Source organism: Macaca mulatta, chromosome 17 (assembly GCF_049350105.2).
Source record: "Macaca mulatta isolate MMU2019108-1 chromosome 17, T2T-MMU8v2.0, whole genome shotgun sequence".
Lineage (NCBI taxonomy): Eukaryota > Metazoa > Chordata > Mammalia > Primates > Cercopithecidae > Macaca > Macaca mulatta.
In genome coordinates, this window is record NC_133422.1 from 71718488 (window position 1) to 71724636 (window position 6149).

Here is a 6149-nt window from a genome sequence, read left to right on the forward strand (position 1 = left end):
TAAAGAGTCAAGATCCCAGAATTTTAGTATTAAAGCCTTTGAAAATGTAGGCTGCAGGATTCAAGGCCTAAAGTATATGCCTTAACCACTGAATGTAGATGCCTACCAAATCAAAGATAAGTCCAGTTCCATCCCAAAAATAGACAAGGATTCTGCGAGTAAGGGGGAGTCAGAGGAAGAGAAGAGCTGAGATATTAAGGTATCTCTGAAATGGAGTCCCACTCCTGTCCCCATCACTGGTGGGAAAGGGTGAATAACAGAAACTCCAAATGGGTCTGGGGACATCTGTTAACACTGAAAACATTCCAGAAACATCCACAGAGGTATTCCCACATTGAGAGCGGAAACAGTAGAAAAATCATCAATGTGTGGGCGCCTGGGCAGACAAGCCTAAAACATCATCAGGGCCTCCAGAATCCAGTGAGGCAAAGGAAGAGCTCATGGTGTTCCCCATGAGCCCAGGAAGGATGGGTAAATAACAGAAAAAGAGCAAAACCCATGAGGCCTCTCAATTGATGAGGCTGACACAGCACAAACACCAGAGACCAGGGGCCAGAAGGAGCAAAGGTGTCTCTATCAAAGCCAGCTTAGATAGATGATGCCAACCTAAGGCCTGACACCTGATGTCCCCTACCCGATGCCTTGAGATGACATAAGTGTCCTCCCACTCCCCACAATGTACAGAAAGGTGAAGAACAGGGAGATCCTGGGACCAACTGAGATTTAGCATTTGCCATTCAGCAGAATGGAGATTCAATGAGAAAATGTGTTCAGTTGCAGAAATTCTACAAAAGATACACTTCTTAAATATTCAAGTTTAAGGGTAGAGACATGTATCTGCAACAGAAATCATGACAAACAATGACCAACATTCTGCTAAAATCACATGGCACTATGCTCATGTCTATGGCATTAGCCAGGTTCATACAGCCAAAGCAGCTTTCAAGAAGGAAGCGTAATGACTCTGATGGTGGCAACCCTTTACTCCGGCTAACCAGTGCTGATTTAGACCAAGTGTACACTCTTCCTCCACTCGATGAGCCAGGTACAGCCCGCCAGGTTCTCGTTTGGCTGAAGCAGTCCATTGTCAACAAAAGCCCCTAAAATTTTCAGACCTAAATTATCCCTTCCATGTTTTCTGGTGCTAAAGTCTGCTGTCTTCACTAGTCTTTTGAAGTACTTGAGGAAATTCAATGCTTCTTTTTGAGGCAAATATTGATCCTACCCACAGGATATGGGTATATCCTATTCAGCTGACATATGACAACAGATGGACATCAGGCTCTTGAACATTTTGACAATTCTGCATTCTTCTGGAAGAATTTGGTGGATGGATTCTTCTGCAGTGAAACAGCATAGAACATAGATATTAAGATCCAAGTTCGAAAAAATCCAACGACAAATCGGTTTAATTCCAGCCTTTACCAAAGGCTCCTGGGAGACTTCCAATATTTAAGGGAGTCCTAAGGGTCATCATACTAGAGTATCCGTTGCCCCTCTTCCAGGTATTGCCCCCAGTCATGGGTTACCTAGCAGAAAGCAAGAATCTGGCTTATATCATCTAAGCTCCCAGCAGAAATAACTCCCCTTAATTAGGATTTTTATTCTCTCTAACTTTTATATATCGTTTATATGAAGAACATCCCTTTAAACAATGTTCCCGTGATTTTTGCAAGGGCCGAGTTAGTTACTGCCTGTTAAATTGTCCCTTATGTAAAGAGCCAGTTGATAAATTGCTTCTTGATTCAGAGCAAGAAAAGGTTTAGTTCCTGAAAGTGTTTGCCTCTGTCCCACTGTCAAACAATAAAAATTATATAACCCAAAGTTTTCCTTGTTTGCCTTATCTTTAGGAAACTCAGAAACAATTATTGTGCTCTCCTGCAGTAATTGATTTATCTCAAGGATCTTATGACATTGATTTCTCTGCTATATTAATTTGTCTCTGGTTTAAATTGTGCATTGTGTTCGATTTTGTAAACAGCCTCAGGCTTTTCTGAAAATAAGTGGAATATCATTTAAAGAAAAGCATTTTAACTTCCCCAAGAATTGGTTTTCTTCAAAACATCTACCTCAGTTTCATGGTTACACGAACTCATCTGTTTGACTAATTTCTGTCACCTCTATTAGAATGTAAGTTCTACGAGGGACAAGAGTACATCAAATTTGCTCACTGTTCTACCTTCAGTGCCTAGCACCATGCTTGAGGGTTAGTGGGCCACGGTAACTAACAACCTGAAAACTTCCCCATGGCTTAAAAAACAAAGGCCTCTTTTTTTCTTGCTCACTCTACATATCCACTATAGAGGTCGGCTGTGACTCTACCTTTCATAACCACTGGAATGTTGTCCTGGCAAAGAGAAAAGAGATAGGACAAACCACAAATCATCTATTAGCACTGCATTGGCCAAACCCCGGTCACATGGCCAGGAAGGAAATGGGTAGCCCTCCCAGGGACAGGTACTGCAGGGAGCGTTTGGAATATTTGGTGACAATAATGCATCTATAACACATAACATAACCTGAGCAATTAAGTCACCTGGACTTACAAATTACATTTTCCTAAATTAATACAGTGCTCTTTAATTATTTCTTCCCATATATGTATTTCACCTTTGGTCTTTGAAACTTGTTTTAGAAAAAAAGTTCATTTCAAAGTATCCTATTGTACTGTCAACTTCGTTATGCAATGTTCCTGTGACTTTTGCAAGGCCCGAGTTAGTTACTGTCTATTAAATTGTCCCGCATGTAAAGAGCCAGTTGATAAATTGCTTCTTGATTCAGAGCAAGAAGAGGTTTAGTTCCCGAAAGTGTTAGGTCAAATACACATGATCATGCATAATATCTCTCCCCGCCCCCCTGTAGAGTTAGGAAGTCTAGAGGGTGGGGTATTAACTTTTGCCACTCCAGTATAGTCACAGAGGCCTCAGTGAACAGTTACAGAGCCCATGTCTGGGTTTCCATCTCCTACTATAGGGAAGAGCAGATCAACTGATAATCTGTCGTTGGACTTTTTTCAACCTGGATCTCAATATCTATGTTCTATGTTGTTTCACTGCAGAAGAATCCATCCATCTAATTCTTTCAGAATAATGCAGAATTCGCAATATGTTCAAGAGCCTGATTTGAAGTTTGAAGTTTTCACACTTCGAAACACCTGAAAACCCTGAGCAAAATAAAATGTTCTTTTAAATGCATGCCTGAGCTTGGAAGAAAATAAGAAAATTGCAGGGGCCAAAGACAATGAAATGGAAACTACAGCAGGAGACTAAAGAACCAAAAGTGCAACAGTCATGCTCGTGAAAGGCTTTCCAGTTTGATGCTGACATTACAAACCTGAGGCTGAGGTTTTAATGGCTTCATAAAAGCAGACCCCACTTAACTTGGGGAGTTACACTAAGGCCCCAAATAAAGGTACAATCCACAAAGGACCTCAGCCTAAGTAAAAGGTATATCCAGACTATCCAGATTTAGCAAATCAAAATGTAGGCTAGCTAGTTAAATTGGAATTACAAATAAACTTTTAATATAAGTGTGTCCAATGCAGTATCTGGAACATACTTATCCTAGAAATTTTTTTGTTTTTTATCTGAAATTTAAATTTAACTGGACACCCTGTATTTTTATCTGGCTATCCTAGGGACACTAGAAAAACTACCCACCAGCCAGCATAAGGAGTCAACAAGAATGCTTGCCTATCTCCAGTGGACTCTCAGCAGTGGGGGACAGGTGGGAGGGAAAAACATCCCCACTTAAAAATGAATAATCATGGGTCTGCCCTTACACAGATTTATGGTTCAACTTTATACTGCACGAGCCTCATCTACCAGGACAGAAATTAGCCTAAGAAAGGCCCACCAGACCATGATACCTCAGCACTCCAAAGATAAGCTCACAATACAAAATTACAGTTAGGTTGTTTATGTACTACAAGTGAAGTAGGCTCCTTCACTTGTCAGTTTAAAAATCCAAAGTGCATAAAGGCTTCAAGACATGTCTACAGAATCAGAGAAGCTGATTCCTTCTCTGTATTCCCTTAGGTAGGGCAAATCAAAGGGTTCGATCCCATGGCTTCACTCTGTGATTCTCATTTGCCCAGAAACATAGCTGGGGGAAAAAAAAAAAGCCAGTGCTAGTATTGGAAATTTAGCATTCATTAATCCATTAAGAAAAAAAAGGAATGAGATCATGTCCTTTGCAGGGATATGGATGAAGCTGGAAGCCATCACCCTCAGCAAACTTGCACAGGAACAGAAAACCAAACACCGCATGTTCTCACTCATAAGTGGGAGCTGAACAAAGAGAACACACGGACACAGAGAGGGGAACATCACACACCAGGACCTGTCGTGGGGTGGGGGGTGCGATGGGAGGGAGAGCATCATGACAAATAGTTAATGCATGCAGGGCTTAAAACCTAGGTGACAGGCTGAGAGGTACAGCAAACCACCACAGCACACGTGTACCTATGTGACAAACCTGCACGTTCTGCACATGTATCCTGGAACTTAAAGCAAAATAAAATAAATAAATAGGTCCTTATAATCTAGAAAAAAAAATAGACCTTAAGGCATTTTGATGCTTTTAGTTCCCTTTAATCATAAAAGCCACTTATTTACTAAAACTAGAGATAGCTCAAGCTATCTGATTTTAAAGGCTTAGTCTCAATGTGTCCCTTTCCTGAAATCCCAGTAGATGGCCAGCTGTCCTGAAACCCGCTTGGATTTAGCAATGAAACACCTCAGTCCTGGCCAAACCAAGACAGTGGGTCTCAGGAAACATTCTTCATCCTAATAAAAGGCAAATTAAGTACAGTCAACCCTTGAACAACATGGGTGTTTTGGGTGCTGACTTCCCATGCAGTAAAAATCTGACTATAACTTTCAACTCCACGAAAACTTTACTCATAGCCTTAACTGTTAACTGGAAGCCTTACCAATAACACATAATGTTAATTAACACGTATGTTGTGTGTATTATATTACAATAAAGTAAGCTAGAGAAAAGGAAATGTATTCCTTTAGCTGCCATCCTGCCTCCCTGTGTGCTTCTAATCTCAGCTGGTCTCACCCGAGACTCCTCGAGTGCCAACCCTAGTCCCCCGCGCAGCCTCTTTTCCACTCAGATAAGATGAAAGAAACAATCATGAACCAAAAACTCACCAAACGGCAAGCAGAAGTACACATTGGTCAGAAAGGAACTGCTCACAGAAAAAAGGTGGTTCATAGCATCTGAGACACTGTGTGTGAGGGCAAGTAGGCCCCTTTGACACCTTTGGTGTTGAAGTCATAAGGTTTTGAGTGTCCAGGGACATGGTCCATATCAAAAGAACTTTAAAAGTCAGTCTGGTAAGGTATTTCTTGACTTCAGGGACAAAACAGCAATGGAACCAACCCAGAAAAAGGGTTCTCATTGTCCAGGCCTTGTTGTACAACCAAAAGACTGGCAGCTAGTATTTATCTTGTCCCTTGAAGGCTCAGAGGTTAACGGTTTTATAGATAAGGACAGTCCTGATCATAAACCTAGCGACAGCAGAGGATAAAAAATTTTAGTTCTCCTTAAAGAAGTTAGGGGTAAACAATATCTCTGGTATTGAAGAGGTGAATATGTTTACACACCAAGGAGCAGTGATTCACTTTAACAACCCTAAAGTTCAGGCATCGCTGGCAGCAAACACTTTCACCATGACAGGCCATGCTGAGACAAAGCAGCTGACAGAAATGCTACTCAGCATCTATCATAAACCAGTGCTGCAGATGGTCTGACTAGTTCAAAGAGACTGGCTAACACTCAGCCCAAACAATCTGTGGGAGGAAAAGCACCACTTGCTACTGGAGAGGATGATGATGATGTGATGAAGTTCTAGATCTTGTGGAGAATTTTGATGAGGCTTCCAAGCACGAGGCAAACTGAACTGAGTCAACTTCTGAAGAAGATAAAACTTGAAGAAGTTACTGGGAGCTGCTGTTTCACATTATGACTGCTTTTTACAAATGTTTTGTTTACAGATCTAATAAAATCTAGATCTCTAATATTTTTAAGCCCAAGCCCCTTGGACACTGCAGCTCTTTTCAGTTTTTGCTTATATACAATTCACTCTTTGCAGCGAATTAAGCTGAAGAAGCCTGGGAATAAAGTTTGAAACAAAGGTG

The 6149-nt window shown here is 41.1% G+C and overlaps 1 pseudogene; it reads left to right on the forward strand.

Moving 5' to 3' along the window:
- Positions 1-5127: 5127 nt before the first annotated feature.
- On the forward strand, positions 5128-5910 carry LOC695868 (transcription factor BTF3-like; annotated as a pseudogene).
- Positions 5911-6149: the final 239 nt, after the last annotated feature.